This window comes from Peromyscus eremicus, chromosome 1 (assembly GCF_949786415.1).
Source record: "Peromyscus eremicus chromosome 1, PerEre_H2_v1, whole genome shotgun sequence".
NCBI lineage: Eukaryota > Metazoa > Chordata > Mammalia > Rodentia > Cricetidae > Peromyscus > Peromyscus eremicus.
In genome coordinates this window covers 147664287-147673699 of record NC_081416.1, presented here as the reverse complement: position 1 = coordinate 147673699, position 9413 = coordinate 147664287, and the positions used below count along the sequence as shown (strand labels likewise).

The 9413-nt window shown below is 37.4% G+C and overlaps 1 pseudogene; it reads left to right on the top strand.

Annotated features, from left to right (window-relative positions):
- Positions 1-1256: 1256 nt before the first annotated feature.
- The window catches only part of LOC131920717 (glyceraldehyde-3-phosphate dehydrogenase-like), a 60161-nt pseudogene continuing 52004 nt past the window's right edge, over positions 1257-9413 (top strand).

The window sequence follows — 9413 nt, the reverse complement described above, 5'->3', positions numbered from 1 at the left end:
TTCAGAGACACCTCAGGTGATTGTCCAGGCAGCTGGCTGTTTCTGTCAACTCAAAGTTTTTTGGAAGTCTTTTGTTTGCACTTCCTGTTTTACTAGGTAATATTATTTCTTTCTTGGGTCTCTGAGAGAGTTGAAGATTAGATAGTTGTAGTTACAGTTTTCCTTGTTAAGAAATTCAAAAAGAAACTCACTAACGAGGTATAAAATGTATAAGTTTGAAAGATATCGTAAGATAGTTTTCTGTTGGTATACAAGTTAGGATAGAAAATGAATTAGGTACATTTTGGATTCACAAAATAGGATAGATAATGTAATATTTTCTCTGAAATTGTCAAATGCAATGGACTAGACATTGTTGATGTATTTATTGCTTGTATATATTGTATATAGTTATTGTACTTATTGTATGTAGTTTTTCTTATATTAGTTATAACTTTTTTATTTTAGTAGAGAAAAATGGGGAAATGTGGTGATATTTTATTTGTGCTGAAATGTAGTGATATTTTATCTATATGTTAATAAATGAAGTTTGCCTGGAGATCAGAGGAAATAGCAAGCCATTAACACAAAAGTCAGGCAGTGGTAGCACAAGCCCTTAATCTGATCATGTGTAAGGCAGGGTCTCTGTGTGTTCAAGGACACACTAGGGAACAGCCAAGCTTGTTGACACATGCCTTTAATCCCAGTACTAACCATAGAGACCTGGAGGTCTGTACAAACAGGCAATGACAAGGAAGTAAGGTAGTGGGCTAAGAGCCAATGAAAGAGCAGAACAGCAAGACAATAAAGGCTTGGGTAGACAGGAAGTAGCTCACTTTTGGAGGCTACAGAGCTGGTGAGGTAAGATAGTTGGTGGCTCTCACTATTTTTCTGATCTCTAAGGTTTTCACCCCTATATTTGACTCTGTGTTCTGCCACACCTGCGACGGTGTCGCCCGTGTGACAAATGCCGATCTGGTGGTCTCACAAGGAAGGGGGGCACGTGTCTCTCGAGGCCCCCGGCGGTCCCCTGGCAATCAGCCTGAGCAATGGTTCCTGGATACATTGTTCCCTAAAGACCAGCCTTCCGGGGATGGTTGGCAAGACTCCTGCTTCTTTCTTCTTTCCTGACAATAACAACCTCCCTGTGCCTGGACTCCCGTAGACGCTCACTTGACGTACCTGATAACTCCTCAACTGTTACACTGGCACCGCCCACAGTGATTCAAGCCCTTGAGCAGAGAGCACAAAAAAACCCTACTTCAGTGGGGGCACTCATGGATGGATTAGAACAGAAAGAGCTAATGATTCAGGTTCCCACAGATTCTAAGGAAGAAAATGTAAAAGTAAAAAGATTGTTAGGTAACCCTCACTCAGCTCATGCAAACTCACAAGAAAGAGAACTTAGGAAACTGGCAACTCCCACAAGAATGGTTGGAAAGTACATTCAATACTGTATTAATGGGAAATGGTGGACACCCCCTATTTGGAATCCCAGAAGTAGAAATTACTTAGATCCACCCCCTTTTACAGGGGCTTATGACTATGAAGGGAATCGGCTGGGTAAATCATGGGGGAAAAGAATGTTGTGGAATCAGTTGCCTTTTATGGAAAGGCTGGTTAGAAGCAGAAAGGTATAGTGTACATATGATAGACAAGCTCAACTATATTGAGGGGTATAGCACCTGTGCTCAAGAGGTGGGCTAAGGCTCTTGGCGAGGACTTTGTAACTGTCTTTAATGAATTACTAGAAATGTATTACTAGTTATTGAGTGCATGATTTGGCTCTTAGGGTTCAGGCCACAGCATGTCTCTGTCTGAAAGGATTAATCATTCTGAAAACCACATTGTATGACCACAAAAGATTGCGTCTATTGTTTTCCTTTTGCCCTTGGGCTTAGTTCCTTTTTAAGATTGCACAAAATCTCAGCCTGATGTTCAGTAAAATTGCAGTAGTTTCACAGCATACTCTGGTGTCTGTGTCTGTCTGTCATCGCCGAATCCCAATTATCCTGAGCACCTTCATCCCGTTCTCCTTCAGTCTGGTGGCCCTACTGAGACCCAGTCCATGGCAACTTGTCTCAGTCATGGTGTTTTGTCATAACAATTTAAGAGTAACTAAGACAAATATGCTCTCTTCTCAACAGCCCATGGAACTTTCTGCTAATTTGACCATATATTAACACAAAGCAAGTGTCAACATATAAAAGAAAACTAAAATAATACACTAAATTCTAATTTGAAATCCATGAATTAAAGCTGGATATCAACAACAATAGAAGCAGCAAACTTATGGAAACTGAAATACTCACTACTTACTTAAAACTGGGTCAAGACAGAAATCAAAAAGAAAATTAAAAACTTTTACTAACTGAATGAAAATACAGCATACCTTAACCTATGGGACAAAATGTAGGCAGTTCTAATCAGGAGAGTGGGCCATACATCATGCCTGGAAGAAACAGTAGAGCTGGTCCTGTTGATGTGAGTGTGGGTAAGCCAGCCCAAGGGCATGAGAACAGGAGAAATGGCCCTTTTTTATGTTGCCTGATGCTTTGGGTGAGCTAGCTGGGGCAGTGCTGGATGTTGATGAGGGAAAGCTGATGAGCTGACCAACCCAGCTACCACCCAGGCCCAGAACCAGTGCTATGAGTTAGCTTACTCCAACATCCACCCAATCTATAAATTGCTGGAGCGTGTGAAGGGGCCAGACCTGCTGATCCAAAGCTGTAGGGTCTCTGTGACACAAGACAACAATAGGATATCCAGAAGGAGCCCCAGTGAATCCCCAGTATCAACAGCGTAGCAGAAGTGAGAGGCCTGGAGCCAGATCAATGATCCATTGCAATGAACACTTGCAAGCAAAGATGTATGGTCTAAAGGTAGACTGCGTGACTCACTGGGTCACACTACAGCTTTCACACTGAGAATTTTTTTCTTTTGTGGTTGTTTGGTTGCTTGGGATATTTTGGTTTTGGTTTGTTTCTTGGCAATACTTTAAATTGGAGGGGGGTGCTGTGGGAGTAAGATCGCAAAGACAGAGGCAAGGGGACAGGGAGATGAGTGGGATCAGGATACAAGGTATAAAATCCACAAAGAATCATTAAGAAGTTTTTTTAAAGACAACTTCATAGCACTAAATGCCAACATAAAAAAAACCTTAAACAATCTCATACTTAGCTATAAACCTGAAAGCTCCAGAAAAAGAAGAATGGGTAATATGCCTAAAGAGTAGGTGGGAAGAAACAATCAAAACCATGTCTGAAATAAATAAAATAGAACCAAACAACAACAAAAGATAAAAACAATACTAATAATCATTGAAAAAGAGTTGGTTGGGTGAGAAAATTTGTGTGATTGACAAACACTTACATAAATTAAACACAAGACAGAAAAAGAATATCCAGATTAATAAAATTAGAAATGAAAACAGAGATGTTATAACAGACACTGAGGAAATCCAGAAGATGATAACAACATTCTTTAAAAATCTATATTCTGCTAAGCCTGGTGGCACATGCCTTCAATTCCATAACTCAGGAGTCAGAGGCAGATGAATCTCTTTGAGTTCAAGGCCTGTATTTTGTTTTTATTTCAAAATGTTCTTATTTCTGTATTTGAGATTTTCAGACAAGCAGTTAGTTTGTTGGATGAGATTTTTAATTTTTCCTTTTTGTTCTATTTGCCTTCCTTCTTTCAGTAGAGATGTCTATAGCTTTAAGATAGGAGCTAATTCATAGCAGGGTTAAAATGTGGATGTCCTCTGTCTGTTGATATTTAATGCTATAACCTCTGCCCCAGATATTCTGTTTGTCAGCTACAGTATGGTGACTGCAGTATCTTGGTCAAGAAGTTTGGAACAAACTTCCTGTGGAGTGTGGGCTTGTCCTGGTTCTCAAGACTTGATAGCACAAATGAAAAGCCCCATCCTAGTACTGGCATGACTAGGGTAAGTCCCACAAGGACCGAGGGGTCTGGACCTCCTGCCACTTGTGGTGGCCGGACAGTGGTTAGAGACAGTTCTCTGGCGGGAACTGGTTAGTATCACTGGAGTCTCACGGTGATGGAGGGAGGCAGTGGACAGGTGGCAGTCCCTGGCAAGCAGCCATGGAGTCTGCTTGTCTGGAACACAGTTCAGTGGATTTTGACAAAAGCAGAACAACATTAACTTGTCTTTATAATCTCTTGCAGAGGAGTGTTGGTGCTCTAAACAGCTTGTATTCTCTCATTTCCTGCCATTGCTCCTGGTAATCACTACCTTATGTCATTGTTGAGTCATGTCTTCCAATAAGTTGTTTTATTGCTTTGATCCAGCATGTGGCTCTATTAGACTAACTTCATTCGGTTTCATTTAGGCTTCTTCCATGTCTTCTCATAGGGGGGCATTTATTATTAATGATGATTAATGATTCACTTTATATGGATGGGCCACTCTTTCCTCATTCACTTACCTACAAAGAATATTTTGTACACTTCTAGATCTGGCAAAGAGAATCAATATTGCAAACTTTTGTTTATATTGCTTCTTAGGTGCTACTGATTGATCCTGGAGCCTTCCACATGCTTGGTAAGTGCTCTGTCACGAGCTTCAGCTCGGATGTTTCTTAAAGTTGTATGTTGGGTGGATTTTTTTTATTAATTTGATGAATTCTCAGTTGTTTGGCTCTGGTATTTTATGATAAGCCTCTTTTTGTGTTTTTAGGAATTTTTACCTGGCTTTATATGTTTCTGAGTACTTTTTTATTTCATCCACCGCATATGAGCATTCCTGATGCTCCATGTCAGCAGATGTTAGTGCCATCGCCGTTTATTATATTCTAGTGGATCAGTGTTTTTACAGTCTATATAATATTCCATATATATCCTATATTCAGGCATCTCTTTGTTTTTAATTTTCACTTTTAATGGATATCATGAATACTTTCCTATACATATTTTACATCTGTATAACTTCTTTTTAAAAAGATTAACTAAAATTTTGGGGGGTTGTGTAAGTGAGTGAAGGCACCTTCAGAGGAGAGAAGAGGGCATTAGATTACCCTCAAGGTGGAGTTACAGGTTGTTGTTAATTGCTTTACACACTTGGAAATGATCCAAGGTCCGGTGCAAGAACAGTACACACTTTCAACACTGAGTCATCTCTCCAACTGGACATCTGAGACTATATCCCCAATATACTTAGGACCATCCTCTAAGCTTTACCTGTTACAAGTCCATCAAAATTTTCCAAAGCCACGACCCTGAGGAGAACACATCAGTCACATGAACCCTGCGGGAGGAGAGAGTTCATCTACATCCAAATCATGGCATTCTACCTACAAACCCCTAAAGATGATACCCTTGTCAATTTTTAAAAGAAATCACAGTTTAAAAAATTATAAGTTGCATAAAATAATTGTAGCTTTAAGAACAAAGAGGAAAATCATAGAAAATGAGACTGAATATGTGATGTCAGAATTTATAATATAAGAACATAAAGAGAAGAGTTCATGAAAGAAAGTGAGGAACAAGAATGTGTTTCATGTATGGCATTCTGCCTTTCCTCCCAAAAGTCTTAAGACCCATTTCATATGGACAAGTTAAAAAATAATAAGGTCATATTTAGAGATATTAATGATAAAAGTTATTAGATGGTGAGGTTAGGATATGGTGGTATCTGGAGATGTAATTCAGAGAGTATATTTCTTTTATTGTTATTGTTTAAATAAAAAGTATATATTGCAGATACTATTTCATTCTCACCAGCTTAAGAAAAATTAAATGAAAAATATTTGTCAACACAGACATAAGAAAATAATGCCACCTCAAAATATACAGGTGATACTGTAAGTAGCTAGTGTTACTGTGATAGTTGTAGTAATTACTTTTCTAGCTAGTCAGTTCTGTGAAACTTAGGAGAGTTGAAAATATTTGTATATAGCTTTGTAAACTCTCATATACACACAGTCAAGGCTGAGAATGGGAAGATTGTCATCAATGGGAAGGCTGTCACATTGTTTTAGGAGCAAGATTCTGCCAATATCAAAAGGGATGATGCTGATGCCCAGTATGTTGTGAAGGCTGCTGGTTTCTTCAACAGTAGAGAGGGCTGGAACCCACTTGAAAGATGTTGCAGATAGGATCATCATCTCTGCCCTTTCTGCTGATGCCCTCATGGTTGTGATGGGTGTGGACCATGAGAAGTATGAAAATTCAATCAAGATTGTTAGCAACTCTTTCTGTACCACCAAGTGCCTTGCCGCTCTGGCCAAGGTCATCCATGACAACTTTGGTATTGTGGAAGAACTCATGACAACAGTCAATGCCATGACTGCCATCCAGAAGATGATGAAGCAGGCAACCAAGAACCCACTAAAGGACATCCCAGGCTATAATGAGGACCAGGTTTTTGCCTGCAACTTTAACAGTGATACTGACTCTTCCATCTTTGATACTGGGGCTGGTAGTGCTCTCAATGTCAACTATGTAAAGATCATTTCTTGGTATGATAATGAATACAGCTACAGCAGCAGGGCAGTGGACCTCATGGCCTCCAAGGATCACCTGCCACAGCAAGAACTAACGAACCAGAGAAGTCCTGGATTAGGAATAAGTCCCTGTACCAACTCAGCCCTCAACACTGCACTTGTCCCTCATAGTTTCCATCTCAAAATTCCAGAAAAAAGAAAGGGGCTTAGAGATCCCTTCTTTCTTTAATATCATCAGTAAAGTTCACTACACTCACACACACAAAGAAAATAGTGTTTGTTACTATAATGTAAATAATTATGGAAAGTTGAATATGCCTAATTATACAGGAATAAAAAAAAGATACATAAGTTTGAGGATATTCATTCAATAAAAAACACAAAGCCATTAAAACAATGGGTTATACCTACATACATCATTAACAATAAAAATATAAATATACTGTAGAGCATGAAAGAATATTACAGAACATCACAAATAATACAAAATAACTTGTCACTTCCTTCTTAATATTTTTTATTTAAAACAATTATTAAATTTAAATACAGTTGATTATATTCTTTCCCTCCACCTAAGTCCTTGCAGATCCTCTCCTGTTCCCTATCCACCCTTAAGTTCTTTCTCAAAAAACAAAAACACAAAACAACAAAGACCTCTGAAATCAAGAAAACAAACGTTTAACTTCAGTGTGGCCATGAAGGTGATGAGTAGACCAATGATAAATTTGTTGTTTAGTCAGAAAGCCTTAGAATGCAAATTCATAAGGCTTGGTGTTCCTACCTATGATGGGAGTGCAATCAGAGAAAAGCACTCACTTAGAAGGATGATGACCTCCTTCCTCTGCTGAGCAATCATCTCAGATGAACATCCCATTGTCATGCTGTGCACCTAAGTGCTTCCTGCTGCTCAACAAAGTTGTGTTTGGTCTTTATTTCAATGTCCTGCCAACAAATATCAATTATTGTTAATTGAATATACTCCAAGCTGTCCACGAAAGACATTTAAGAATATTGAGCATTTCTCCATCACTTGGTCTGTGCCTGTTCTTATGTCTTCTGTTTCATTTGCATTTTTATTTTGTATATCACCCAAATCATCTAACACTATAAATCTTCATACATACATTCATTCCTAAAAAAGAAAATACCAAGACCTAACACAAACTAAACATAAGGTTGTAAAATTGTGCCTATTTGAATTTCTGATACTCTTTGAGATGTTTCTATATTTTTTTAAATATGTAATTTTATTATATTAAAAAAGAGAAACCGTGAATGGTTCTTTTTCTTTTGATTTATTATTTTTACTAACATTTCATGCACAATGATAAATAAAAGAGTTATGAGGAAATGTGTTTGTCTTATTTCAAATATTAAGAGTTGATATCATTCAGAAAGCTGCTGGGTGTATATATCGCCTTTACCATCATAGGGTATTATGTTCCTATTCCAAGTTTCTTCAGAGTTTTTATTCTGAGGAGACATTCAATTTGCCAATGTCATTTTTGCATCTTTTGAAATTATCAAATGGGTTTCTTTCTTCATTTTATTTACATGTTGTGTTATATTTATTTATGATTTATGTTTTTGTATATTGAAGGATCATTGAATTCTTAAAAAACAATTTATTATATATAATTTTATCAGTTTTTAAATCCTTATCATTGCTGCTATTACTTTATTTTCAGTTTCATGTGTAAACAATTCATGTGATCACATTCACCCTCTATTACTCTCTGTCATCCACCTGCTTCTGCTGATCTCTTTCTTCAAACAGTTTCTCTTCTTATTTGGTGTCTTATTTTTATAATTCATTGGTCATACAATCTTTATGTCTTTGCATGTTTTCTGTTGTTTCTTTTGTTGTTCATTTCTAATTGTATTTGATGTTAATATACAGGAAGCATTTCAATTTGTTGGTCTTTATAAAGACTGTCCTTTCTGCTGACATATTTTAGAGAAAACTTTGTGTATTGTTGAGTAGGATATGTCCTCCAGAGTTGTTGGTGAAGTACTAGGCACTTGTATTTTAAGTTTCTTTTAGCTAAAGTGATTTATCTCTGATGCTTGTTTGTCAATTTATGTTTTGAATGATGCATTAATTAGACTTGGAATCAGGTGTAATAGCACTTGAAAATAATCCCAACAGACTAGAAGCAAAGATAGATAGATCTCCATGAATTCAAGGCTGCCAGCATGGCCTACATAGTGAGTGTCAAGCCATCAGAGCTACACAGTGATACCTTGTTTCAGTAAAATAAAACAAAACAAAGAAATGTAGATGAAATTCTAAATGGTCTTATTAAATAAGAAACAGAACCAAAATAAGAGTTAAGCCATTGTATAGTTGAGTTTACTGGCATGTACACACACACACACACACACACATACATCCAGATATTAGTTCTTGATGAATTATCCATTTAGTAGTATGCATCATTATTACTTGTATTTTTAAGTTTATTGTGCCAAATAGAAGTACAGACAGCCCCGTTCTTTCATATTCCATTCATTGAGAATAATATTTTCCTCCTTTTGTTTTCATTCTATACATGTTTTTGTCAGTAGAAATGTGTTGCTTTCAGACAGTGAACAACTGGAGGATGCTTTGCCATCCAATCAAGTAGAGTTAAAACAATTTACATTTAAGATTACTTAAGAGATATGTACTAATCCCATAATTTGGAGGGTGTCCTAGTAGATTTGAATACCAACTCTGAGCCACCCCAATTAAATGCTTTCTTTATAAGAATTTGCCAAGATCGTGGTGTGTTTTCACAGCAATAGAAACACTAAGTAAGACAGAGATTGGTACCAGGGACTTGGGTACTGCTGTGATAGATCTGACCATGTGTTTGTTTGAAGGATTTGGACTTTGGGTTAGAAAAAGAGTGAATGCATTCAGCACTGCTTAATGGGCCATACTAGTAGGAGCATGCAACACAGTGGTGCTAAGAGTTATTTGAA